The 27723-nt window shown below is 42.9% G+C and overlaps 1 protein-coding gene across 4 annotated transcripts in view; it reads left to right on the forward strand.

Moving 5' to 3' along the window:
- The window catches only part of Ano2 (anoctamin 2), a 341360-nt gene that overhangs the window by 40683 nt on the left and 272954 nt on the right, over positions 1 to 27723 (forward strand). Inside the window, exon 1 of one of the 4 annotated variants that reach the window (XM_063286859.1) lies at positions 9474 to 10303. The exons of the other annotated variants lie outside the window; for them this stretch is intronic. The gene's annotated coding sequence lies outside the window, so the exon portion shown is untranslated. Of the gene's footprint in view, positions 1 to 9473; positions 10304 to 27723 lie in introns of those variants that run through there. 4 annotated transcript variants of the gene reach the window in all.

Raw genomic sequence — 27723 nt, forward strand, 5'->3', positions numbered from 1 at the left:
CTCATCCTTTCCCCAAAGAAGTCTGATTGGGGTGCACACACATGCAGGTTTCTCTAGATGGGATGGTGTGTTGAAAACTGCTCTTGACATTCTGCCAGAAGCTGGGGTAGATGAGCTGACCTTTCCCTTCTGTCTAGGAAAAGTTACTAGGTTTTTTCTCTTCTTTTCTTTCTTTCTTTCTTTCTTTCTTTCTTTCTTTCTTTCTTTCTTTCTTTTTTTTTGTGGACTGTACATTTCTTTGTTTCTGATGATCTGTGGGGAATAGTATAAAGCTGAGTCTGGAAAGGATGCTCTGTGTTAACTTGATATGTCTCTCTAGCTCTGGAAGGATACATCTAAATCAATCAAGGGTGTAGACAATGGGTTTCAATGGGCGGCAGTCATGTGAGAGTATTTTCATCCATGTTTGTCTGTCCATCCATTCATTCATCCACTCACCCATCCATCCATCCATCCATCCATCCATCCATCCATCCATCCATCCATCCATCCATCCATCCATCCATCCATCCATCATGTCCAAGTACCAGTTAAGTTTTAGGAACTATGGGAATCTTTTCCTTATTACTTACTTTCTTCTAGGGTTTCTAACCCTGAAACAACTATCAGTCATTGGTTCATTTGACATAGTGGCCACTTGTTAAGTCTTTTGTATTATTTTCTCTTCCTCTGGGTTTTTTAGGATCTGATCTGACTTCCCTCCAAACCCTCTCCCACATCCGTGGATATCCCTCATGTGTTCCTTCCCACTTAGTTTACTCTCAAATAGGAAGAATGTAGCTCTGTCTGTAGTTCTCTGTGTTTGCTGTTCTAACCATCTTCCTTGTCTGTATTAGAATCTGGATGCTGCCCTAGATTTCCTCACCCTTTCAACTCTCAACCCATGAAAGTCTCATTCCTTACACTGGCTGATGCCTCAGTCTTTACTCTCTTGCTTCCATAAGATGTCTGGGTATGCTATTATCCACTTATAAGTGATGACTCCCACAAATTCACCTTGCCCTCATTTACCTGAGCACTGCCACTTAAGCCTGTCTCCAGGATCGTGTCTACTTTATTTGCTGGAGATGGCCGTATGTCCAGAAACATTTCGAATGCTGCATGCTTGTCAAAGCTACCCTCTCGTCACCCCTGCTCTCTGTCTTCGTTGCCCCAATCCTTCTCCTGGTCTTCATTAGAATCTGGAAGCTCCCCTTGATTTCTCTATCCCTCTTCTCTCACTTGTCCGTCCCTCTTCTCACATCTCTCCACACCTCACTCTCCCTATGCAGCCAGCACTCAGCACCTCCTTTATTTGTCACTGTGATATACTACAGGGCATCTTAGTGTTGAATCAGAGAAGACATTTGGATGGAACTCTGAACATAAAATTCCTTACACGAAATACTTCAATGACTCTCAGCACCAAGGAGCCAGTTCACACTCCCAAATGCTGCTGTTCCTCTCTTTCCTAGCTAGTCTCCGATCCACACTTTTGCTTTGCCCATTGTGTTCCCCTATTTTTTGACCCACCACCCTTGGCTCTACTCATTCTTATCCCCTTGCACGGAGGCTTCTTGCCTCCACACCCTTGTCTCAGTCCACACCTCTCAGTCTGAAATGCTGTGTGATCTCCGTATTTTCTTCTCTGACATCTGGTGACTCAGGTTTCCTCCTGTCACCTCACTGGGCTCTGCAAATGCAGTCATTGTTCCCATGTCTGCTTCAGTCTGGGGTGGACTTCAGTCTGGGACTCTACTCTCCACTTTAAGGCTGCCTTCCCACCTCAGTTAACCCAACCTTTCCCAAACTTACCCACTGATTTGAGTCCATTGTGACTTAGTTCTCCATCAAGTCAACAATCAAAATTACCCACGACAAGAGCCTTGTCCCCAGATGCTATTTGAAGCTAGATATCCTCACTCTCCTCTCATCATCCTGCCTGGGCTTTTCTCTAGTCAAACACCTAAAGTTACTTCTCCCATCTTCCTATTGAATGTGGCCCTGAGCTTTATTTCTTCTCATTTCTCTCCTCTGAATGGGGTGTGATTTGGTTTTGTCCCCTTGGCAGTGAATCAGCGGGTTTGATATGTGGTGTGTGTGTGTGTGTGTGTGTGTGTGTGTGTGTGTGTGTGTGTGTGTGTGATGAGGGAGACGGTGAGGTTCTTCTCTGTTGTTCTAGATACGGATTAGGTCATGTCAGCTTTAGACGGTGGTCCTGTGATGTTGCTCACCGCAAGCTTGTGTGCTCAACCTGGATTCCCATTGCACATAATCTCAGGAGCATCAGGAGAATGGAGGGTCTTGATGCTTGCATGCTCTTGTAGACTGCATAGCAGAATGAATGTCTTAGTGATAGATATTATCTGTCAGCTGTGGGTTCAGATTAAAGCTCCCACAGATGTCTGCCCCTCAGGTTGATCCCAGTCCCAGGAGTGCTATCAGTCTGGATTGGTTGAGTGGGAGGGAACAGAGGCATGGATCCAGGAGGTGGAATGTCTGGTCCAAACTTTTGATCAGGCCATGTGCCCTTTGATGTAGCAGACAGAGTTCTCTCCAAGATCATCTATGCTGAGGCCAGCAGGGCAGTTGCTTTCCCAGCATGCTCTGGCACATGTGAACACATGAGCATGGGCTGGGTTTCAACCCTGGTCCATCCTTTGTCATCTGTGATGGTTGGCTTGTTGATGCTTCCTAGTCTGTTCTAATGATGCTTTCCTTACACTATGGTAAGGGAAACAAGTATGAGCATTTATTGGATACATATTATATGTGGAGCAGCAATGACATGGGGATTCAAATGGTAGACTACACAGAGCCAGCAGAGCCAGCTGTCAAGAACCCCATATCCCAGTATAGCAGAGAGTCATGATCATAGTCATAGCAACGAGAGAAGGGCCAGTGGGAGATGTCTATTGGTAAGGATGGCTTGAGGGTAAGGTATGAAAAATTATGCCCTGTAGAGTGTCTACCCAACCAGCTGTGTGTGTGTGTGTGTGTGTGTGTGTGTGTGTGTGTGAGAGAGAGAGAGAGAGAGAGAGAGAGAGAGAGAGAGAGAGAGAGAGAGAAACAGAGACAGACACAGAGGAGGGAAAGAGCAAGAGAGTATTGTAATATTGGATCATGTATTGTCCATGCACTTGTGAGCGGGTATACACACCCATGTGCATGCTCAGAAGTCAGAGGAAGATGCCATGTGTCTTCCTTTATTACTCTTTGCCTCATTCCCTCAGACAGGGTCTCATCTCTTCTACACAGGCTGCGTGGCCTTCGAGCCCCCTGGCATCTCCTGTCTCTGTATGACTTCCACCTTTACACTGCAATTACATGTGCTCATGGCCATGCTTATATTTTCTTTTTCTTTTTTTAAAATTTTTATTAGATAGATTTCTTTACTTGCATTTCAAATGTTATTCCCCTTCCCGGTTTCCTGTCCATAAGCCCCCCTCCCCTCCACTCCCCCTCCCCCATATGGGTATTCCCCCCATACATCCCCCTTACTGCCCCTCATATTCCCCTGCACTGGGGGTCCAATCTTAGCAGGACCAAGGGCTTCCCCTTCCACTGGTGCCCCAACAAGGCTATTCTCTGCTACATATGGAGTTGGAGCCCTGGGTCAGTCCATGTATAGTCTTTGGGTAGTGGTTTAGTCCCTGGAAGCTCTGGTTGGTTGGCACTGCTGTTTTGATGGGGTTGCGATTACATGTGCTCATGGCCATGCCTACATTTTCACATGAGTGATTTGTGTCTGAACTCAGGTTCTTGTGCTTGCTCAGCTCTTACCCATCGAGCCGTCTCCCAGTTCTGCCCGACCTATTTTCATAAATAAAAATTGTACTGAGATTGAGCCACACTCAGATATATGCTCCTTAAGAACCCTTTCATGAGTCAATACCAGCACCGAGTAGTCCTTAAGAAAACTATAGCCTGCAAAGAGGGAACTCGTCACTGTCCGTGCTTTACAGAAAAGTCGGCCGAAGATGGCCATCTTCAGCAATGTTCCAGTTCCAAATGAAAATAGAAAATCCTTATGGACTTTCTGATGCTCGGAACTCAGAGAACGGTGGTCTCGGGGAGCTGTCTGGGGAGATGGAACTCTGCAGATGAATATGACGCTTCTGGCTGGAGGAAGGTTTCAAAAAAACATTATTTATTTTTCTCAAAACAGCAAATGACAAAATTCCAACACATGTCATTTGGGGAAGAAGGTACAACAATTTTGGCTGTCAGTTGGAGGGCACATACAGTTCACCACGGCAGGGATGGTTTGGCAGAAGGAGGAGGAGGCAGCTGGTCACACCGCATCTGCAGTCAGGAAGGTGGGAGGGACGAATGCTGCGGCTTGGCTCAGTGGTGTTTTTCACTGAGTCTAAGACTCCATACCATTGGGTAATGCCACTTACATCCAGGATGGTTTTTCCCTGCTCTGTTAAATATTTCTGCAAACATTGTCATTGTCACACCCAGGGGTGTGCTTCTGTCATTACTCTAAATCCAGTCAAGTTGTCAATTAGGAATCACAGGCACTATGGCCAGTAGGGATGACACATAAGAGAGCTGGAGAAAGTGGAGAGTCTATCCAGAGCTGCATGGATGTCCAGATGCCAGGAAGGATATGATCAAGGCCAAAATGCAAAGCCAATGTGGAAGAATGATGGCTGAATACCATGTTTGAAAGAAATGCAAGACCTTCAGAGTTGGGAAGGTTCTCAGGGCTCGGCTAACCAAACTCCCTCCCACATGTGAAGAGGAATGACAGGAAGGCAGGAGAACTAATCTAAGTTTAGCCAGGTAGTGGACAGGACAAACCAAGTCCAAGTGCTGTTGCCATCTAGCCATAGAAAGAGAGAAAGAAAGAGAGAAAGGAGGAAGGAAGGAAAGAAAGAAAGAAAGAAAGAAGGAGAGAACAAAAGAAAGAAAATTTGTTCACCAGGCACTTACAGGCATAAACAAGTGTGAGACTTTCACACTGACCTGTGGCCTGATTCTGCACAGAAAGAGCCTGGATGTCAGCATCATTTTTCTTAAAATTTTCTGAAGCCCTTTGGCTTCTAGTCTTTCCTTCTAGATTCTTGGGTAGTTCTTCAATCTCTACACAGCTTCTTCCTCTTCCTCCTCTTCCTCCTCATCCTCCTCCTTCCCCTTATTCTTATTCTTATTCTTATTCTTATTCTTATTCTTATTCTTATTCTTATTCTTATTCTTATTCTTATTCTTATTTCCTCCTCCCTCTCCTCTTCTTCCTCCTCCTCTACATTGTTTTTGGAGTATTTCTCTGTAGCCCTGGCTTTCTTGGAACTCACTTTGCAAGACCAGGCTGGCCTCAAAACTGCCTCTACCTCAGAGTGCTGGGAATAAAGTGTGTGTACCACCACACCTGGTTATTCAGTTTGTCAGCTTCTTGAAGGAATTCTCAGTGTGTGGCTTTTCCTTTGGGTTTTCTCCTTGCTTATACTAGTGACTTCCTGGGTGTGTGAAGGCACTGAGCCCTGGGGCCTCCATCCACATCTTTGCAAATCTGCAGGTGAGAGATGCGGACTTCCACGACTCTTCTCGACTGGGTGTGGTCCAGTGACGTTACTGTTCTATAGTTCTGGCTGGTGTTCTGAGGTCTAGGAGACCTCTCTGGAGTGCTACGAGGCTGTCACTGAACCCTGGACCATCTCAGCAGTTTTTCACACCAGGCTTATGACCACCTGCAGACTCATTCCTCCTGAACATCTCAACTGCTCCTGAACAGAGAAATCCTTTCTATGTTGAATGTCTCCCAAGAAGCTCCATCATCTCAGGAGGATACAGCTGGAACGCTGTGCACCTTCAGTGATTGACAGGAACACCTCATTTGTCCTGATGTGTTGATAGAAAAGCTGGACGAGCATCCAGAAAGGAGACTCCCGCAAAGCTCATCTCTGATCGGCAGGACACACTCCTCCTGGGCTCCTGAAACTTTGAACAGCCAACCTCTCCCCTTGGCATCCCAGTATGCTGGATGGGCTTCAGCCTAAATCCTTCAGCAAGGGAAAGACAGATAGCCAGGGGCATAGGATACAAAGAGGAGGGTATTTTCTCAGAGAATCCCACATTCATTTGTCGTCTGCACAGAGTTACCCTGAGCCAGGGGCTTAGCTGGCCTAACAATAGACAACAACTTTGGTAGTCTGGGAACACAAGGAGGAGGTGAGAGGGGGTGGGGGGAGGATCCGTGGGCACTTTCAAGTGAAAGTGATCCCATCTGCCCCTGGTGGGGCTTAGGAACTCTTCAGTCTTCTCCCTTCTCTCTCACTCTCCTTTATCTGGCTTTTCTGTCAGCAGGAGCAATCAGCAATCTACAGGAGCTTTGCAGTGAAATGAGGTAGTGCCCGCCCATGTTACCAAATGTCAAAAACATAAAAAAGCTCTCCACGTAAATGCTACCCCATCACTGTAGGAAGTCAACCTGCATGCCTGCCACTGTACATCTAGGGTTGACATTTCCCTCTTCTCCCGATTATGGCCTGTAAGGGACATAATTTTCCCCTTGTACGAACCAGAACCTAGAGGGTCTTAGTTACTGCCAAGGTTGCAGGGGTAGGATATTAGGGATGCCAATTCTGGAGCCTTTGTTTGTCTTGTTTTGTGTTTCGAAGGACTCCTCTCATGTGTATGGGCCTGCTCTTTCTCTGGGTAAAACACTGTCAGGAAACTTGGACCTGACAAGGCTGTTCGTTTGGAAATAGAAGTTTAGGTTTTTTTTTTTTTTTAAAGCCAAGTTGTAATTCATGTTTTGTAAAGTTTAATTGACAGATAATAACTGTCTTTCTGAAGTATTGCGTGGCATTCTAGCATGCCTGTATGTTATGCAGTGATGAACTTGACATCTTAATAACAGGGTCTGTTCTTCTAACGCAGTGGTTCGCAACCTTCTAGTGCGGAGACCTTTAATACAGTTCCTTACGTTGTGGTGTCTTCCAGCCATAAAATTATTTTCATTGCTACCTCCTAACTGTAAGTTTGCCCCTGTTAGGAATCAGGCTAGGAGAGCAGCTGTTGCCATAGAGTAGCTAGGGAAAGTCAGATTTTCTGCAGATCTAGGCCTCCAAAACCTATCCTTGTCCCAGAGGGGAAGAATCATCAATAGCCACTTACGTCTCTCCCTGCTAAGGGCACTTGGATTGGTTGTGAGCTCCTGGACTTTGGTGAAGGGAATGCACAGGACACAGAGCCTTCAGAGTGAGGCCAGTGCTATGGAAGGCTCTGGGGTAGACTATGTGAATGTCTGGGAAAATGTACAGAGACGAGACAGAGCCAAAGGGGACAGGGACCTGGATTGCCTTTGGTCACACTGCTCTCAACCTGGTAAACTTAGCTGGTATTTTTGGACTAGTTTTTTTTTTTTTTTTTTGGGGGGGTGGGGATGGCTTCTTTAATTCTGTTGTCTGCAGATCAAATACAAAGAACTTAGAAGATGCACCATTTCCACTTCCTGTTGGCCACATTCTTGCAGCCTCCTTGAGACTGGGTGTAGGAGACATTTGAAGCATTCTGGGTAGGACAGGCTGGGCTTTCCCAGGGCCACTGTGGGCCTCCCCTGGCTGTGCATGTGAGAGGCCTGGATTCTTCCACCACCCTGGGGAATGCTTCTGAAACTCTTTATTGGTTGCCTTTGTCTCAGTGAACTGCTCTAAGCACTGAGGAGTTCTTGGGTGCTGAGGACTTAGTGATGATGAGGACGAGGACCCACTGTTTAAGGGGTCATTATTTTGTTTGATCCTTTAGAAAAGCTGCAGAGATGAAACTAGGATAAACTTACTGTACTTATTCTGTAAGATCAACGGGTTTACTGTTACCTACCAGCGTATTGTCATAGTAAGTAAACTGCTAAATACAACATCTCTGTAGTTGGGCCTCCTTTGTGCTCTCTCACCATCTTCATTGAGTAACACATGCATGGTGTGATTGGGCAAATTGAAAACTCGTACACTTCTCCCTCAGCTGGGAGGATCCTTGACCGTCTTAACTTTCAGAAGATGAGAGGAGCAAAGGACTCCGGGGTGAAGGAGACAAATGGAAGTCTGAGTCATGTCTCAAAGTTTCTGTAACCCCTGTACAGACAGACACGGCCGGGGTCCCCTCTGGAGGCGGGAACGCTGTGGTTCGTCATGTTTTATGTGTTTAGCAGAATGAAGACAAGGCTTCATGGTAAGTGGCTGAGGCTTTTGGGACTTTGGGTGGAGGGACCTTCAGAGGTTAGCCCTGCTGTGCTGTGGGTAAGCTGTAGGCAGGGTTCAAGGAGGCTCCCACTGCTTCTTAGTGCAGATGAGAAGAATCAGGGCTAGCACCAGACATAGTCTGGGTCACAAACTCCTTAGTCTCTTCTGGCCTGGAGAGGCGAACCCCCTGGAACCATGCATCTGTGGAGGCGGCAAGATGGTGGAGACTGGCTGTTCCCACGGCCTTCTTGAAATGCTATAGTGGCCCTGATCTGCAGGAAATACCCTCTTGGAGCATCTTCAGCCCTGGGCTCTGTCGGGGGGGTTACTTAGTACTGCTGGCTTCTCACTTCTCTTGTCTATACTACCAAAGTAATCTCAGTTTTTTATTAAAAAACATTTTTCTATTTTTCTTAATTTAACTATTAAAACTTATTGCTGGAAACTATGATCTAGTTACAAAAGGAGTCTGACTTTTTCATAGGGGTTGGATCAACAGTGGGTCCAAGACGGCCGTTAGATTCTCCACCCCGAGAGGCCAGTGAGCCTTATTTAAGTCCTCCGAGCACCAGCAGCCTTAGATTCCTGACTACTCTTTATTATGGTTATGGACGAGAAGGTTTTCTGCTGATTGAGGTTGGGTGCCTCAGGGAAACAACTGTGGTCTCTGAGAAGCCACCGTGTCCCCTGTGACTCACTGTCATGCAGCATATGCATGCAGTCCATCACTTTCCCAAGAGGACCCTTGTTATTTATCCTTGGGCCCTACGAGGTCTCTGGGTTGTGTAAACAGACCAATGCAGGAATAACATGTGGGTATGGAACATTAGTCCATAATTATGGGCCCGGAGATAAATACAGGGTGGTCTCAGGTATTCTTTTAGTCCATCAGGGGTGGGGAGAAGCATTCTGTATGTTAGTTCAGATTATGTTAATCTCCATTTTATTAATTGAAAATAGTTTATTTTTCATTTGTGTATGTATTGTGTGTGCATTTATTTGCACCATTGTGTGCAGGTGCCTGTGGAAGTCAGAAGAGGGCATCACGATGCCCTTGGACCTGGGCACTTGTGAGTCACCTTATGTGGGTGCTGGGAACTGAAACTGGATCTTCTGTCTACTAGAGCAGAAAACGCTCTTAATGGCAAGCTGTCTCTCCAACCCTTGACCTTTATTTTTGTTTAAAACTTACCTTGGACTTAGTGCCAGGTTGGGTGCAAGGAGGAAAGCAGTGAGGGAGGGAACTAAGTCTTTGTTCTTGGAGGGAAGGGAGGAGGGGAGGGCGGCTACTCCCGTCTGCAGCAATCATGAGCACGGAGAGCATGACCACAGTGGGCAGCTGGCAGTGCCCATTCCAAGAATTCAAAAAGGTTTCTTACAGAGGAGAGCCTGAAGCAGAGACTGGAAGGAGCCTTTAGGAGCAAGCCTTGGAGAGCGCTGATTGGCCCTTTTGGATGGATGGGTCCAGACAGAGCTCAGCCTCAGGCATCCTGCATACTTCCCTATAGTCCCTACCTCCGTGCTCCTCAGCCTCCAGCTCTTGCTGGCTCCTGGCTCCTGGTCTCTAACTTGTCACCTGCTTTCGACCAGACTCCAGACCCTCATCATCTCATCCTTTCCCGGCCTTCTTCCCCTTCCACTCTACGTTTCTGCACGTTCCCTGCAGTTGGAGTCCCTTGCATTCTTCTGCATTGAATCTCATTTTGTTATTTCCTGTCCCATATTCTCTAAACTCCCCAGGTCCCTTCTCGTTTATTTCCCCATCCTCTCCGGTGCCGTTTGCAGCGCCGCCCAGTTGTTATCATCTGCAGATTTAATTAGTGCGGTTGATGACCCCTCTCTTCCAGACCGGAGGTTGAGGAGAGGAATGGGTGGGCCCAGGAAGAGCAGGCTCCACAGCAGAATGTGCGCAGGGTCACGACTCTCAAAGAGCCTGTTTTGGCTGTGTGGAGGGGACATGTTCCAAACCAGGCTTTCACCTCATATAAGGGAAAAAATACCCCAGGAGCGAGGATTTTCTGGGAAAAGGGGGAGGGGATTGAAGACTGGATTTCACAAACCCCCTGAATTCAGATACCTCTGACCGAGGACATCACTAGCATGCCATTTGTGTTGAGCAGTGTGCTTACAGCTTGGTAAGTTCTCTCTTTGTGTCACTGTGGATCTCTGTAAGCACTCTGATATCGCAACAGCGCCTGATTAGGGGTTTTCTGTTTTGCCAAAAGGGAAACTGAGGGGCTGGGGATTTAGCTCAGTGGTAGAGCGCTTACCTAGGAAGCGCAAGGCCCTGGGTTCGGTCCCCAGCTCCGAAAAAAAAGAACCAAAAAAAAAAAAAAAAAAAAAAAGGGAAACTGAGATGCAGAAAAATTACCTACTATGGTCACAGGGGAAGTAGGAGTGGAATGGCGTTTTCAGTGGAACCTCTCTGACTCCTCCTTGAATACGCCCTAGTTCTCCCTTATCATCTAGAACGTTCTATGCTACCGGTTTATTTCTATGGCACTCCAGGTCTGTAGGCTCTTACATTGATCCCGTGATTTTTTTTTTTTTTTTTTGTTTATCATAGTGACATGTCTTTTCCTGAGTACCCCTGAGCAGTATACATGTTAGCTGTTTTAATGGCTTTTATTCATAAACCAATTTAAGATTCACATTAGCAACTCATATCTGAGTCTGCTTAGATGGGGCAGGGAACTCATGAGATAGTTGTGAGCTCCAGTTTTTCTATTTTAATTCCAGACCTGGTAGGTCAGCAGGGTAGTACAATGCTTTTCAATTTTAATTCCTGAGGCCTTGGGACAGCGGGTCTCAGTGGGGCATCATGTATTTCAGGAAGGGTACTTTTTTCCTTGTGTGTTATTTTCCAGGACACCAAAGCATGTGTGGCGGGTATCCCTGTCAATATACTATAAGTGCTACTAATTCTCCTCAGTCATTGTGACAGTTAACAAACCTTGTATATCTAAGGGTGATGGTACAGCACAGTGGCATGTGTGAAAACATGGCGTTCCTTTCAGTGTCTATAGGCGGTTGAATAGATAGGGTTGTGTCTTTCTAAGACTCAGGCAGATGGGATTTTGAACTGATTGGTTTAAAGAAACGATTCTTCAGCTAAATATCATGTGTCACATTTCTAGAAGGGTTTTGAGTTTCTCTATCCATGTCCAATGTCTACTCTGCTTCTATCCATAGGGGGACTTAGGAAGGATTAGTGACCCTAGAAGGAAAACTGAGTCCTATGTTCAGATACCTGCCCTTCTTTCTTCCTGAGACCACATAAAGGACAGAGCCTGACTCTGTGACACACAGGACACTTGTTCTGTTATTCAATTAAACCACAGTCTAGACGACCCTCCAAGCAGGTGGACAGGTGCTGCCACCATTGCAGTGTTGGTTACATTAGAGAGGGGGAGCCATCGCTAACTCGATCTCCATGGAGAAGGAAACATTCAAGGCATTCCCTTGAGGATCTTTTGACAGGGCAATCCATCATCATTCTCTGTCTTATTGATGACCTAGTGAATCTGTGGGAATGGATACAATTGACCCATCAAGATGACCACTGTTAGGCTCATGGGGAGCAAGCACAGTAGACAGAATGGTCATGACAGACTATGTCTGAGTATCCAGACACTCCTCTGGTTCCAGTAGGCTCGTCTCCACACCCTGCCCGTTCCTCGAGGCCTCTTTGCTCCATCTGTTCTACTTCTCCTTGATCCACCACCCGCTTCCATATGCAAATCCCATCATAAAATAGTCAAAGACTAACTAAGCTGTACCTAACACTGTCTCTGGACCTTCTGCTCCAAAAACCTTAGCTGCATTGCAGTCAAAGCAACTCTATGTGGTATGAGCAGCAAATCTATCCATTCACACACTCAGAGAGCCTACACGCCTGCAGGTCTCATGAGACTTGACGTGACAGCTCAAATGGTGTCCAAAAGCCATTCTCTACCTTTCTGATAATTTCTCTGCTACGTTTTATGATGTTGACTTCGTCTTTCATTTAAGGCTCCCTTGGTTGACCCAGGCCTTCTTTGTATGAAGTGGATGGCTTATTACTGCTTCCCCTAGAATCTGACAGAAAGAGAAAACTGCTTTCCTCAGAAACTTTGGCCAGAGTGGTTTTGATTATGTTACAAAGTATATTTTGTATACTTTGTAATTATGGCCAAGGGGGATGGATAATGCTAATTTTCATGAATTGAACCTATATCTTGAGCTATTAAGTTCTACTGAAAATGTATGACTGGCCAAAGAAAACCAGTGAGCCATCCATCCATCTATCCATCCATCCATCCATCCATCCATCCATCCATCCATCCATCCATCCGACCACCAATGAACAAAACAACATTCACAAAAATTAAAACCAAAACCCCAAAGATACAAAACAATGAACTACAAGAGAACATTTAGAGATAAATCTGACAGCCCTTGGTGGCTGAGAAGGTGATGACATATCATTGAGTGTCCATTAGTCACCCAGTCACCCCTTTTGCCAGACACCCAGTCTTGTGTCATCCACCCACCTCATGTATTCACCGCCATTTGTCTGGTTTCCAAAGAGGTGAAGATTATGTGGAGATGACTGCTTATGGGCTTTGCGTGCCCATAACTCTTGAAGTATTTCTGAGCTTTCGATTACTGCCTAGTAAATTCTTGTTGAGTTGAAGTATTTGGGGATGATTGAATCTAGGAAAATAGTGAAGATATTCCTTAGGGGATAAGGGAGTCATGACTAAGAGAAGGCTGGGATGTGTTTCTGGAGGAATTTATGATAATATGAGGAGAGGGGAAGGGTAACACAATGCAAGAATCATGTAAGCATTGAAATGGGATGAAATTAGGGATAGGAAGGCTTTTAGGGTCATATGACTAGCTTGAAAATGTTTCTTTCTCTGAGCGGAATATTTTCCATATTGGTCAAGAAAATAGAGGTCAGAAAAATCATGTGTTCTCTCTCACACATGGATCCTAACTTTTAACATTTGTAAGTAAGGGAGCATGATAACAGGTATATGTTATGGACATAGATGTGAGACCATGAGAGGGGAATGGTGGCTGTTAAGAAAGAGGGGAGGTCACCAGGATGAGGTAATTGAAGGCTATACTTTCTTCCATTCGTCTTCCTTTTCTCTCTGCTTTCTTTTTCACTGGGATGGGAGCAAACTCTGTTACATGCTCCTGCCTTTGTGAAACTAGCCTCTCTGTCTGGTCGTCCCTGAGATGATTGATACAATGACCCGAATAACCAGTATACCAATGCCTTAAGACTTTACAGTGCTCAACTTAGCGGCACTTGCTGGTGATCCCTGGGCTGGCTTTACACTTTATTTGTCCCATCTGGGACAGTTTTGAAAATGTTCTAATGTTAAAGTAGATGGGATGAGGTAAGACAAACAATTGGGACGACCATCGACCAACCGGAACTTACTGGTCATTAGCAGTTTGTGCATCTCACCCTCTGTCCCCTACCCTCTCCGTGCTTTCCATCACATGGGTGGCAATATGCTCCCAGTGCCCTGCGGGAGTGATAGGAGGGTAACAATTTTGCTGAGAGTTTGGCGTCTAAAACATCTGATTCCACTTGCTGGATGTCAGTTGTCCAAAAACACGTTTGCTGTGACTGATCAGAAAGGATTTCATGCAGCTCTATTTTTTTCCCTCATGATTTATCAATGACTTTTACTCTTCCATTTGGGAAGAGTCATGTGTGTCTGAAGCCCGGTCTTCAGTCTACTGGCTTTTCTTGTATTTGGGAAAGACCCTGTACTTTCTTCTAGCATCATTCAGGATTCTGGATCCTTCTTGTAGATAGGAACTTTATCTCTGGCCACCAGATTCTTATGGATTATTATACAATCTGCCCAAATAACCTTCCCTCCTATCTTCACCCTTAGTTAGGTAGAGCTTTGTGGAATGGCTACTGCCATAGTGGGGTTCGCTGTGGTTTCCCTCATCAGGGGATTCCTAAAGAGGTCAAATGTCTTTGGCCCAAGGGACAAGATACGTTCTACATTCTGGGTACCAGGCATGCTTTTGAGATTACTCTTTAAAGTCTTATTAGATGCAAATTTTTATGATATACTTTATAGTTTGTAGACTACCTAGATGCTAATAAACTCATTTGAATCTGAGTGAGTATGGAATGATTATTGACTTCTGAATATTTATTAATTAAAGTGAGTGTCAAATCGTAATACATTATATGAGACAATTATTTTCAATAAAAACAAAAGGTAAAACATTGAATGGAATGTTTATATGATATAAATAGCATTTCCTGGATGACTAGGGAGGTTGAAGATTTTTTAAAGTACTTACTGACCACTTGTACTTTTGAGAACTGGTATCTTATTAGCTCATTTGTTGATGGGCAGCTTTGTTTCCTTGGTGCTGAATTTTTGCAGTTTGTTGCGAATTCTGGAAAGGCTTTCTTCCCATTTCATAGACTGTCTGTTTCTTCTGTTGATAATTTCTTCTGCTTTCTAACTCATTTCATGCAGCCCCTGGTAGTGTGTGTGTGTGTGTGTGTGTGTGTGTGTGTGTGTGTGTGTGTGTGTTGATTCTTGGAGATAATTCCTGTGCTATTGAAGTTTAGAAAGTTACCTGATGTCTTGAAGAACATGTCTGTTTTCTCCTATCAGTTTCAGTTTTCAGGTTTTAAACCAGATTCTTAGATCCACCTCGAATTGATTTTTGTACAAGGTGAAAAGGTATTGATTTAATTTCACTCTTTTGTAGCTGGCTGTCCAGCTTTGCCAGCACTATTTGTTGAGTGGGCTATTGTTTTTTCCACCATGTTTTTTTGGTACTTTTGTCAAAACTTGGGTAGTCATAACTTTGTTGGTTTAAGAATAATTTAAGAGGAAAAAACCACAACATTTTAATAAAAGTATCTTTAAAGCAAAGAAAAAGTTTATGGCATTACTTTACATTTTATTTATTTTTATTTTTATTTTTTTTTATTAACTTGAGTATTTCTTTTTTTTTCTTTACACTTTCTTTAATTTCTTTTTTTTTTTTTTATTAACTTGAGTATTTCTTATATACATTTCGAGTGTTATTCCCTTTCCCGGTTTCCGGGCAAACATCCCCCTCCCCCCTCCCCTTCCTTATGGGTGTTCCCCTCCCAACCCTCCCCCCATTGCCGCCCTCCCCCCATAGACTAGTTCACTGGGGGTTCAGTCTTAGCAGGACCCAGGGCTTCCCCTTCCACTGGTGCTCTTACTAGGATATTCATTGCTACCTATGGGGTCAGAGTCCAGGGTCAGTCCATGTATAGTCTTTAGGTAGTGGCTTAGTCCCTGGAAGCTCTGGTTGCTTGGCATTGTTGTACTTTTGGGATCTCGAGCCCCTTCAAGCTCTTCCAGTTCTTTCTCTGATTCCTTCAATAGGGGACCTATTCTCAGTTCAGTGGTTTGCTGCTGGCATTCGCCTCTGTATTTGCTGTATTCTGGCTGTGTCTCTCAGGAGCGATCTACATCCGGCTCCTGTCGGTCGGCACTTCTTTGCTTCATCCATCTTGTCTAATTGGGTGGCTGTATATGTATGGGCCACATGTGGGGCAGGCTCTGAATGGGTGTTCCTTAAGTCTCTGTTTTAATCTTTGCCTCTCCCTTCCCTGCCAAGGGTATTCTTTTTCCTCATTTAAAGAAGGAGTGAAGCATTTACATTTTGATCATCCGTCTTGAGTTTCGTTTGTTCTAGGGATCTAGGGTAATTCAAGCATTTGGGCTAATAGCCACTTATCAATGAGTGCATACCATGTATGTCTTTCTGTGATTGGGTTAGCTCACTCAGGATGATATTTTCCAGTTCCAACCATTTGCCTACGAATTTCATAAACTCGTTGTTTTTGATAGCTGAGTAATATTCCATTGTGTAGATGTACCACATTTTCTGTATCCATTCCAACTTGAGTATTTCTTATATACATTTCAAGTGTTATTCCCGGTTTCCGGGCAAACATCTCCCTCCCCCCTCCCCTTCTTTAAGGTTGTTCCCCTCCCCATCCTCCCCCCCTTGCCGCCCTCCCCCCAACAATCTAGTTCACTGGGGGTTCAGTCTTAGCAGGACCCAGGGCTTCCCCTTCCACTGGTGCTCTTACTAGGATATTTATTGCTACCTATGAGGTCAGAGTCCAGGGTCAGTCCATGTTTAGTCTTTAGGTAGTGGCTTAGTCCCTGGAAGCTCTGGTTGCTTGGCATTGTTGTACCTATGGGGTCTCGAGCCCCTTCAAGCTCTTCCAGTTCTTTCTCTGATTCCTTCAACGGGGGTCCTATTCTCAATTCAGTGGTTTGCTGCTGGCATACGCCTCTGTGTTTGCTGTATTCTGGCTGTGTCTCTCGGGAGAGATCTACATCCGGCTCCTGTCGGCCTGCACTTCTTTGCTTCATCCATCTTGTCTAATTGGATGACTGTATATGCATGGGACACATGTGGGGCAGGCTCTGAATGGGTGTTCCTTCAGTCTCTGTTTTAATCTTTGCCTCTCTATTCCCTGCCAAGGGTATTCTTGTTCCCCTTTTAAAGAAGGAGTGAAGCATTCACATTTTGATCATCCGTCTTGAGTTTCGTTTGTTCTAGGGATCTAGGGTAATTCAAGCATTTGGGCTAATAGCCACTTATCAATGAGTGCATACCATGTGTGTTTTTCTGTGATTGGGTTACCTCACTCAGGATGATATTTTCCAGTTCCGACCATTTGCCTATGAATTTCATAAAGTCATTGTTTTTGATAGCTGAGTAATATTCCATTGTGTAGATGTACCACATTTTCTGTATCCATTCCTCTGTTGAAGGGCATCTGGGTTCTTTCCAGCTTCTGGCTATTATAAATAAGGCTGCGATGAACATAGTGGAGCACGTGTCTTTTTTATATGTTGGGGCATCTTTTGGGTATATGCCCAAGAGAGGTATAGCTGGATCCTCAGGCAGTTCAATGTCCAATTTTCTGAGGAACCTCCAGACTGATTTCCAGAATGGTTGTACCAGTCTGCAATCCCACCAACAATGGAGGAGTGTTCCTCTTTCTCCACATCCTCGCCAGCATCTGCTGTCACCTGAGTTTTTGATCTTAGCCATTCTCACTGGTGTGAGGTGAAATCTCAGGGTTGTTTTGATTTGCATTTCCCTTACGATTAAAGATGTTGAACATTTCTTTAGGTGTTTCTCAGCCATTCGGCATTCCTCAGCTGTGAATTCTTTGTTTAGCTCTGAACCCCATTTTTTAATAGGGTTATTTGTCTCCCTGCGGTCTAACTTCTTGAGTTATTTGTATATTTTGGATATAAGGCCTCTATCTGTTGTAGGATTGGTAAAGATCTTTCCCCAATCTGTTGGTTGCCGTTTTGTCCTAACCACAGTGTCTTTTGCCTTACAGAAGCTTTGCAGTTTTATGAGATCCCATTTGTTGATTGTTGATCTTAGAGCATAAGCCATTGATGTTTTGTTCAGGAAATTTTTTCCAGTGCCCATGTGTTCCAGATGCTTCCCTAGTTTTTCTTCTATTAGTTTGAGTGTATCTGGTTTGATGTGGCGGTCCTTGATCCACTCGGACTTAAGCTTTGTACAGGGTGATAAGCATGGGTCGATCTGCATTCTTCTACATGTTGCCCTCCAGTTGAACCAGCACCATTTGCTGAAAATGCTATCTTTTTCCATTGGATGGTTTTGGCTCCTTTGTCAAAAATCAAGTGCCCATAGGTGTGTGGGTTCATTTCTGGGTCTTCAATTCTGTTCCATTGGTCTATATTAACCCTGCCAATCCATGAGCATGGGAGATCTTTCCATCTTCTGAGGACTTCTTCAATTTCTTTCTTCAGAGTCTTGAAGTTCTTATTGTACAAATCTTTTACTTGCTTGGTTAAAGTCACACCAAGGTACTTTATATTATTTGGGTCTATTATGAAGGGTGTCATTTCCCTAATTTCTTTCTCGGCTTGTTTCTCTTTTGTGTAGAGGAAGGCTACTGATTTATTTGAGTTAATTTTATACCCAGCCACTTTGCTGAAGTTGTTTATCAGCTTTAGTAGTTCTCTGGTGGAACTTTTGGGATCACTTAAATATACTATCATATCATCTGCAAATAGTGATATTTTGAGTTCTTCTTTTCCAATCTGTATCCCCTTGATTTCCTTTTGTTTTCTGATTGCTCTGGCTAGAACTTCAAGAACGGTATTGGATAAGTAGGGAGAGAGTGGGCAGCCTTGTCTAGTTCCTGACTTTAGTGGGATTGCTTCAAGTTTCTCTCCATTTAGTTTAATGTTAGCAACTGGTTTGCTGTATATGGCTTTTACTATGTTTAGGTGTGGGCCTTGAATTCCTATTCTTTCCAGGACTTTTATCATGAAGGGATGTTGAATTTTGTCAAAGGCTTTCTTAGCTTCTAATGAAATGATCATGTGGTTTTGTTCTTTCAGTTTGTTTATATAATGGATCACATTGACAGTTTTCTGTATATTATACCATCCCTGCATGCCTGGGATGAAGCCTACTTGATCATGGTGGATGATTGTTTTGATGTGCTCTTGGATTCGGTTTGCCAGAATTTTATTGAGTATTTTTGCCTCGATATTCATAAGGGAAATTGGTCTGAAGTTCTCTTTCTTTGTTGGGTCTTTGTGTGGTTTAGGTATAAGAGTAATTGTGGCTTCATAGAAGGAATTCGGTAGTGCCCCATCTGTTTCAATTTTGTGGAATAGTTTGGATAGTATTGGTATGAGGTCTTCTATGAAGGTCTGATAGAATTCTGCACTAAACCCGTCTGGACCTGGGCTCTTTTTGGTTGGGAGACCTTTAATGACTGCTTCTATTTCCTTAGGAGTTATGGGGTTGTTTAACTGGTTTATCTGTTCCTGATTTAACTTCGGTACCTGGTATCTGTCTAGGAAATTGTCCATTTCCTGCAGATTTTCAAGTTTTGTTGAATATAGGCTTTTATAGTAAGATCTGATGATTTTCTGAATTTCCCCTGAATCTGTAGTTATGTCTCCCTTTTCATTTCTGATTTTGTTAATTTGGACGCACTCTCTGTGTCCTCTCGTTAGTCTGGCTAAGGGTTTATCTATCTTGTTGATTTTCTCAAAGAACCAACTTTTGGTTCTGTTGATTCTTTCTATGGTCCTTTTTGTTTCTACTTGGCTGATTTCAGCTCTGAGTTTGATTATTTCCTGCCTTCTACTCCTCCTGGGTGTATTTGCTACTTTTTGTTCTAGAGCTTTTAGGTGTGCTGTCAAGCTGCTGATATATGCTCTCTCCTGCTTCTTTCTGCAGGCACTCAGAGCTATGAGTTTTCCTCTTAGCACAGCTTTCATTGTGTCCCATAAGTTTGGGTATGTTGTACCTTCATTTTCATTAAATTCTAAGAAGTCTTTAATTTGTTTCTTTATTTCTTCCTTGACCAGGTTATCGTTGAGTAGAGCATTGTTCAACTTCCACGTATATGTGGGCGTTTTTCCCTTATTGTTATTGAAGACCAGCTTTAGGTCGTGGTGGTCTGATAGCACTCATGGGATTATTTCTATCTTTCTGTACCTGTTGAGGCCCGTTTTTGACCAATTATATGGTCAATTTTGGAGAAAGTACCACAAGGAGCTGAGAAGAATGTATATCCTTTTGCTTTAGGGTAGAATGTTCTATAAATATCTGTTAAGTCCATTTGGCTCATGACTTCTCTTAGTCTGTCTACGTCTCTGTTTAATTTCTGTTTCCATGATCTGTCCATTGATGAGAGTGGGGTGTTGAAGTCTCCTACTATTATTGTGTGAGGTGCAATGTATGTTTTGAGCTTTAGTAAGGTTTGTTTTACGTATGTAGGTGCCCTTGTATTTGGGGCATAGATATTTAGGATTGAGAGTTCATCTTGGTGGATTTTTCCTTTGATGAATATGAAGTGTCCTTCCTTATCTTTTTTGATGACTTTTAGTTGAAAATTGATTTTATTTGATATTAGAATGGCTACTCCAGCTTGCTTCTTCTGACCATTTGCTTGGAAAGTTGTTTTCCAGACTTTCACTATGAGGTAGTGTCTGTCTTTGTCTCTGAGGTGTGTTTCCTGTAGGCAGCAGAATGCAGGGTCCTTGTTGCGTATCCAGTTTGTTAATCTATATCTTTTTATTAGGGAGTTAAGGCCGTTGATGTTAAGAGATATTAAGGAATAGTGATTATTGCTTCCTGTCATATTCATATTTGGATGTGAGGTTATGTTTGTGTGCTTTTCTTCTCTTTGTTTTGTTGCCAAGACGATTAGCTTCTTGCTTCTTCTAGGGTATAGCTTGCCTTCTTATGTTGGGCTTTACCCTTTATTATCCTTTGTAGTGCTGGATTTGTAGAAAGATATTGTGTAAATTTGGTTTTGTCATGGAATATCTTGGTTTCTCCATCTATGTTAATTGAGAGTTTTGCAGGATACAGTAACCTGGGTTGGCATTTGTGTTCTCTTAGGGTCTGTATGACATCTGTCCAGGATCTTCTGGCTTTCATAGTTTCTGGCAAAAAGTCTGGTGTAATTCTGATAGGTCTGCCTTTATATGTTACTTGACCTTTTTCCCTTACTGCTTTTAATATTCTTTCTTTATTTTGTGAGTTTGGTGTTTTGACTATTATGTGACGGGAGGTGTTTCTGCTCCAATCTATTTGCAGTTCTGTAGGCTTCTTGTATGCCTATAGGTATCTTTTTCTTTAGGTTAGGGAAGTTTTCTTCTATGATTTTGTTGAAGATATTTACTGGTCCTTTGAGCTGGGAGTCTTCACTCTCTTCTATACCTATTATCCTTAGGTTTGATCTTCTCATTGAGTCCTGGATTTCCTGTATGTTTTGGACCAGTAGCTTTTTCCGCTTTACATTATCTTTGACAGTTGAGTCAATGATTTCTATGGAATCTTCTGCTCCTGAGATTCTCTCTTCCATCTCTTGTATTCTGTTGGTGAAGCTCGTATCTACAGCTCCTTGTCTCTTCTTTTGGTTTTCTATATCCAGGGTTGTTTCCATGTGTTCTTTCTTGATTGCTTCTATTTCCATTTTTAATTCCTTCAACTGTTTGATTGTGTTTTCCTGGAATTCTTTCAGGGATTTTTGTGACTCCTCTCTATGGGCTTCTACTTGTTTATTTATGATTTCCTGGAATTCTTTCAGGGATTTTTGTGACTCCTCTCTATGGGCTTCTACTTGTTTATTTATGATTTCCTGGAATTCTTTCAGGAATTTTTGTGATTCCTCTCTGTAGGCTTCTACTTGTTCTCTAAGGGAGTTCTTCACGTCTTTCTTGAAGTCCTCCAGCATCCTGATCAAATATGATTTTGAAAGTAGATCTTGCTTTTCTGGTGTGCTTGGATATTCCGTGTTTGCTTTGGTGGGAGAATTGGGCTCCGATGATGCCATGTAGTCTTGGTTTCTGTTGCTTGGGTTTCTGTGCTTGCCTCTCACCATCAGATTATCTCTAGTGTTTCTTTGTTCTGCTATTTCTGACAGTGGCTAGACTGTCCTATAAGCCTGTGTGTCAGGAGTGGTGTAGACCTGTTTTCCTGTTTTCTTTCAGCCAGTTATGGGGACAGAATGTTCTGCTTTCGGGCGTGTAGTTTTTCCTATCTACAGGCCTTCAGCTGTTCCTGTGGGCCTGTGTCTGGTGTTCACCAGGCAGGTCACTTGCAGCAGAAAAGTTGGTCTTACCTGTGGTCCCAAGGCTCAAGTTTGCTCGTGGGGTGCTGCCTATGAGCTCTGTGCAGTGGCAGCAACCAGGAAGATCTGCGCCGCCGTTTCCAGGAGCCTCTGTGCACCAGGGTTCCAGATGGCGTTTGGTGTTTTCCTCTGGTGTCAGAGATGTGTGCAGAGTGCAGTCTCTCTTCTGGTTTCCCAGGCCTGTCTGCCTCTCTGTAGGTTTAGCTCTCCCTCCCACGGGATTTGGGTGCAGAGAACTCTACTTTACATTTTAAAAATATAGTTTCCTCCTAGCTCTATTGAGTGATAGCTGGTATATAGCTAAGTGATCAAATAAAATTTTTAAAGATTTATTTATTTATTATATATAAGTACACCGTAGTTGTCTTCAAATGCACCGGAAGAGGGCATCAGATCCCATTACAAATGGTTGTGAGCCACCATGTGGTTGCTGGGAATTGAACTCAGGACCTCTGGAAGAGCAGTCAGTGGTCTTAACCACTGAGCCATTTCTCCAGCCCCTGGTTATGTTTTGATAAGTTCACATACCTGGCAACAATCACAAATTAGTGCATGTAAATATCACCAACATTTCTACATCTCTCTTTTAAATGGCTTCCATTCTTTTTTTTTTTTTTTTTCATAGTTTCTTTTTTTTTTTTTTTTTTTATTAACTTGAGTATTTCTTATATACATTTCGAGTGTTATTCCCTTTCCCGGTTTCCGGGCAAACATCCCCCTCCCCCCTCCCCTTCCTTATGGGTGTTCCCCTCCCAACCCTCCCCCCATTGCCGCCCTCCCCCCATAGACTAGTTCACTGGGGGTTCAGTCTTAGCAGGACCCAGGGCTTCCCCTTCCACTGGTGCTCTTACTAGGATATTCATTGCTACCTATGGGGTCAGAGTCCAGGGTCAGTCCATGTATAGTCTTTAGGTAGTGGCTTAGTCCCTGGAAGCTCTGGTTGCTTGGCATTGTTGTACTTTTGGGGTCTCGAGCCCCTTCAAGCTCTTCCAGTTCTTTCTCTGATTCCTTCAATAGGGGACCTATTCTCAGTTCAGTGGTTTGCTGCTGGCATTCGCCTCTATATTTGCTGTATTCTGGCTGTGTCTCTCAGGAGCGATCTACATCCGGCTCCTGTCGGTCTGCACTTCTTTGCTTCATCCATCTTGTCTAATTGGGTGGCTGTATATGTATGGTCCACATGTGGGGCAGGCTCTGAATGGGTGTTCCTTCAGTCTCTGTTTTAATCTTTGCCTCTCCCTTCCCTGCCAAGGGTATTCTTTTTCCTCATTTAAAGAAGGAGTGAAGCATTCACATTTTGATCATCCGTCTTGAGTTTCGTTTGTTCTAGGGATCTAGGGTAATTCAAGCATTTGGGCTAATAGCCACTTATCAATGAGTGCATACCATGTATGTCTTTCTGTGATTGGGTTAGCTCACTCAGGATGATATTTTCCAGTTCCAACCATTTGCCTACGAATTTCATAAACTCGTTGTTTTTGATAGCTGAGTAATATTCCATTGTGTAGATGTACCACATTTTCTGTATCCATTCCTCTGTTGAAGGGCATCTGGGTTCTTTCCAGCTTCTGGCTATTATAAATAAGGCTGCGATGAACATAGTGGAGCACGTGTCTCTTTTATATGTTGAGGCATCTTTTGGGTATATGCCCAAGAGAGGTATAGCTGGATCATCAGGCAGTTCAATGTCCAATTTTCTGAGGAACCTCCAGACTGATTTCCAGAATGGTTTTACCAGTCTGCAATCCCACCAACAATGGAGGAGTGTTCCTCTTTCTCCACATCCTCGCCAGCATCTGCTGTCACCTGAGTTTTTGATCTTAGCCAATCGCACTGGTGTGAGGTGAAATCTCAGGGTTGTTTTGATTTGCATTTCCCTTATGACTAAAGATGTTGAACATTTCTTTAGGTGTTTCTCAGCCATTCGGCATTCCTCAGCTGTGAATTCTTTGTTTAGCTCTGAACCCCATTTTTTAATAGGGTTAATTGTTTCCCTGCGGCCTAACTTCTTGAGTTCTTTGTATATTTTGGAAATAAGGCCTCTATCTGTTGTAGGATTGGTAAAGATCTTTTCCCAATCTGTTGGTTGCCGTTTTGTCCTAACCACAGTGTCCTTTGCCTTACAGAAGCTTTGCAGTTTTATGAGATCCCATTTGTCGATTCTTGATCTTAGAGCATAAGCCATTGGTGTTTTGTTCAGGAAATTTTTTCCAGTGCCCATGTGTTCCAGATGCTTCCCTAGTTTTTCTTCTATTAGTTTGAGTGTGTCTGGTTTGATGTGGAGGTCCTTGATCCACTTGGACTTAAGCTTTGTACAGGGTGATAAGGATGGATCGATCTGCATTCTTCTACATGTTGCCCTCCAGTTGAACCAGCACCATTTGCTGAAAATACTATCTTTTTTCCATTGGATGGTTTTGGCTCCTTTGTCAAAAATCAAGTGACCATAGGTGTGTGGGTTCATTTCTGGGTCTTCAATTCTATTCCATTGGTCTATCTGTCTGTCTCTGTACCAATACCATGCAGTTTTTATCACTGTTGCTCTGTAATACTGCTTGAGTTCAGGGATAGTGATTCCCCCTGAAGTCCTTTTATTGTTGAGGATAGCTTTAGCTATCCTGGGTTTTTTGTTATTCCAGATGAATTTGCAAATTGTTCTGTCTAACTCTTTGAAGAATTGGATTGGTATTTTGATGGGGATTGCATTGAATCTGTAGATTGCTTTTGGTAAAATGGCCATTTTTACCATATTAATCCTGCCAATCCATGAGCATGGGAGATCTTTCCATCTTCTGAGGTCTTCTTCAATTTCTTTCCTCAGTGTCTTGAAGTTCTTATTGTACAGATCTTTTACTTGCTTGGTTAAAGTCACACCGAGGTACTTTATATTATTTGGGTCTATTATGAAGGGTGTCGTTTCCCTAATTTCTTTCTCGGCTTGTTTCTCTTTTGTATAGAGGAAGGCAACTGATTTATTTGAGTTAATTTTATACCCAGCCACTTTGCTGAAGTTGTTTATCAGCTTTAGTAGTTCTCTGTTGGAACTTTTGGGATCACTTAAATATACTATCATGTCATCTGCAAATAGTGATATTTTGACCTCTTCTTTTCCGATCTGTATCCCTTTGATCTCCTTTTGTTGTCTGATTGCTCTGGCTAGAACTTCAAGAACTATATTGAATAAGTAGGGAGAGAGTGGGCAGCCTTGTCTAGTCCCTGATTTTAGTGGGATTGCTTCAAGTTTCTCTCCATTTAGTTTAATGTTAGCAACTGGTTTGCTGTATATGGCTTTTACTATGTTTAGGTATGGGCCTTGAATTCCTATTCTTTCCAGGACTTTTATCATGAAGGGGTGTTGAATTTTGTCAAATGCTTTCTCAGCATCTAATGAAATGATCATGTGGTTCTGTTCTTTCAGTTTGTTTATATAATGGATCACGTTGATGGTTTTCCGTATATTAAACCATCCCTGCATGCCTGGGATGAAGCCTACTTGATCATGGTGGATGATTGTTTTGATGTGCTCTTGAATTCGGTTTGCCAGAATTTTATTGAGTATTTTTGCGTCGATATTCATAAGGGAAATTGGTCTGAAGTTCTCTTTCTTTTTGTGTCTTTGTGTGGTTTAGGTATAAGAGTAATTGTGGCTTCATAGAAGGAATTCGGTAGGGCTCCATCTGTTTCAATTTTGTGGAATAGTTTGGATAATATTGGTATGAGGTCTTCTATGAAGGTTTGATAGAATTCTGCACTAAACCCGTCTGGACCTGGGCTCTTTTTGGTTGGGAGACCTTTAATGACTGCTTCTATTTCCTTAGGAGTTATGGGGTTGTTTAACTGGTTTATCTTTTCCTTATTTAACTTCGATACCTGGTATCTGTCTAGGAAATTGTCCATTTCCTGAAGATTTTCAAATTTTGTTGAATATAGGTTTTTATAGTAAGATCTGATGATTTTTTGAATTTCCTCCGAATCTGTAGTTATGTCTCCCTTTTCATTTCTGATTTTGTTAATTTGGACACACTCTCTGTGTCCTCTCGTTAGTCTGGCTAAGGGTTTATCTATCTTGTTGATTTTCTCAAAGAACCAACTTTTGGTTCTGTTGATTCTTTCTATGGTCCTTTTTGTTTCTACTTGGTTGATTTCAGCTCTGAGTTTGATTATTTCCTGCCTTCTACTCCTCCTGGGTGTATTTGCTTCTTTTTGTTCTAGAGCTTTTAGGTGTGCTGTCAAGCTGCTGACATATGCTCTTTCCTGTTTCTTTCTGCAGGCACTCAGCGCTATGAGTTTTCCTCTTAGCACAGCTTTCATTGTGTCCCATAAGTTTGAGTATGTTGTATCTTCATTTTCATTAAATTCTAAAAAGTTTTTAATTTCTTTCTTTATTTCTTCCTTGACCAGGTTATCATTGAGTAGAGCATTGTTCAATTTCCACGTATATGTGGGCATTCTTCCCTTATTGTTATTGAAGACCAGTTTTAGGCCGTGGTGGTCCGATAGCACGCATGGGATTATTTCTATCTTTCTGTACCTGTTGAGGCCCGTTTTTTGACCAATTATATGGTCAATTTTGGAGAAAGTACCATGAGGAGCTGAGAAGAAGGTATATCCTTTTGCTTTAGGATAGAATGTTCTATAAATATCCGTTAAGTCCATTTGGCTCATGACTTCTCTTAGTCTGTCTACATCACTGTTTAATTTCTGTTTCCATGATCTGTCTATTGATGAGAGTGGGGTGTTGAAATCTCCCACTATTATTGTGTGAGGTGCAATGTGTGTTTTGAGCTTTAGTAAGGTTTCTTTTACATATGTAGGTGCCCTTGTATTTGGGGCATAGATATTTAGGATTGAGAGTTCATCTTGGTTGATTTTTCCTTTGATGAATATGAAGTGTCCTTCCTTATCTTTTTTGATGACTTTTAGTTGGAAATTGATTTTATTTGATATTAGAATGGCTACTCCAGCTTGCTTCTTCTGACCATTTGCTTGGAAAGTTGTTTTCCAGCCTTTCACTCTGAGGTAGTGTCTGTCTTTGTCTCTGAGGTGTGTTTCCTGTAGGCAGCAGAATGCAGGGTCCTCGTTGCGTATCCAGTTTGTTAATCTATGTCTTTTTATTGGGGAGTTGAGGCCATTGATATTGAGAGATATTAAGGAATAGTGATTATTGCTTCCCGTTATATTCATATTTGATGTGAGGTTATGTTTGTGTGCTTTCATTCTCTTTGTTTTGTTGCCAAGACGATTAGTTTCTTGCTTCTTCTAGGGTATAGCTTGCCTCCTTATGTTGGGCTTTACCATTTATTATCCTTTGTAGTGCTGGATTTGTAGAAAGATATTGTGTAAATTTGGTTTTGTCATGGAATATCTTGGTTTCTCCATCAATGTTAATTGAGAGTTTTGCTGGATACAGTAATCTGGGCTGGCATTTGTGTTCTCTTAGGGTCTGTATAACATCAGTCCAGGATCTTCTGGCCTTCATAGTTTCTGGCGAGAAGTCTGGTGTGATTCTGATAGGTCTCCCTTTATATGTTACTTGACCTTTTTCCCTTACTGCTTTTAATATTCTTTCTTTATTTTGTGCGTTTGGTGTTTTGACAATTATGTGACGGGAGGTGTTTCTTTTCTGGTCCAATCTATTTGGAGTTCTGTAGGCTTCCTGTATGTCTATGGGTATCTCTTTTTTTAGGTTAGGGAAGTTTTCTTCTATGATTTTGTTGAAGATATTTACTGGTCCTTTGAGCTGGGAGTCTTCACTCTCTTCTATACCTATTATCCTTAGGTTTGATCTTCTCATTGAGTCCTGGATTTCCTGTATGTTTTGGACCAGTAGCTTTTTCCGCTTTACATTATCTTTGACAGTTGAGTCAATGA

Source organism: Rattus norvegicus, chromosome 4, assembly GCF_036323735.1.
Source record: "Rattus norvegicus strain BN/NHsdMcwi chromosome 4, GRCr8, whole genome shotgun sequence".
Classification (NCBI taxonomy): Eukaryota; Metazoa; Chordata; class Mammalia; order Rodentia; family Muridae; genus Rattus; species Rattus norvegicus.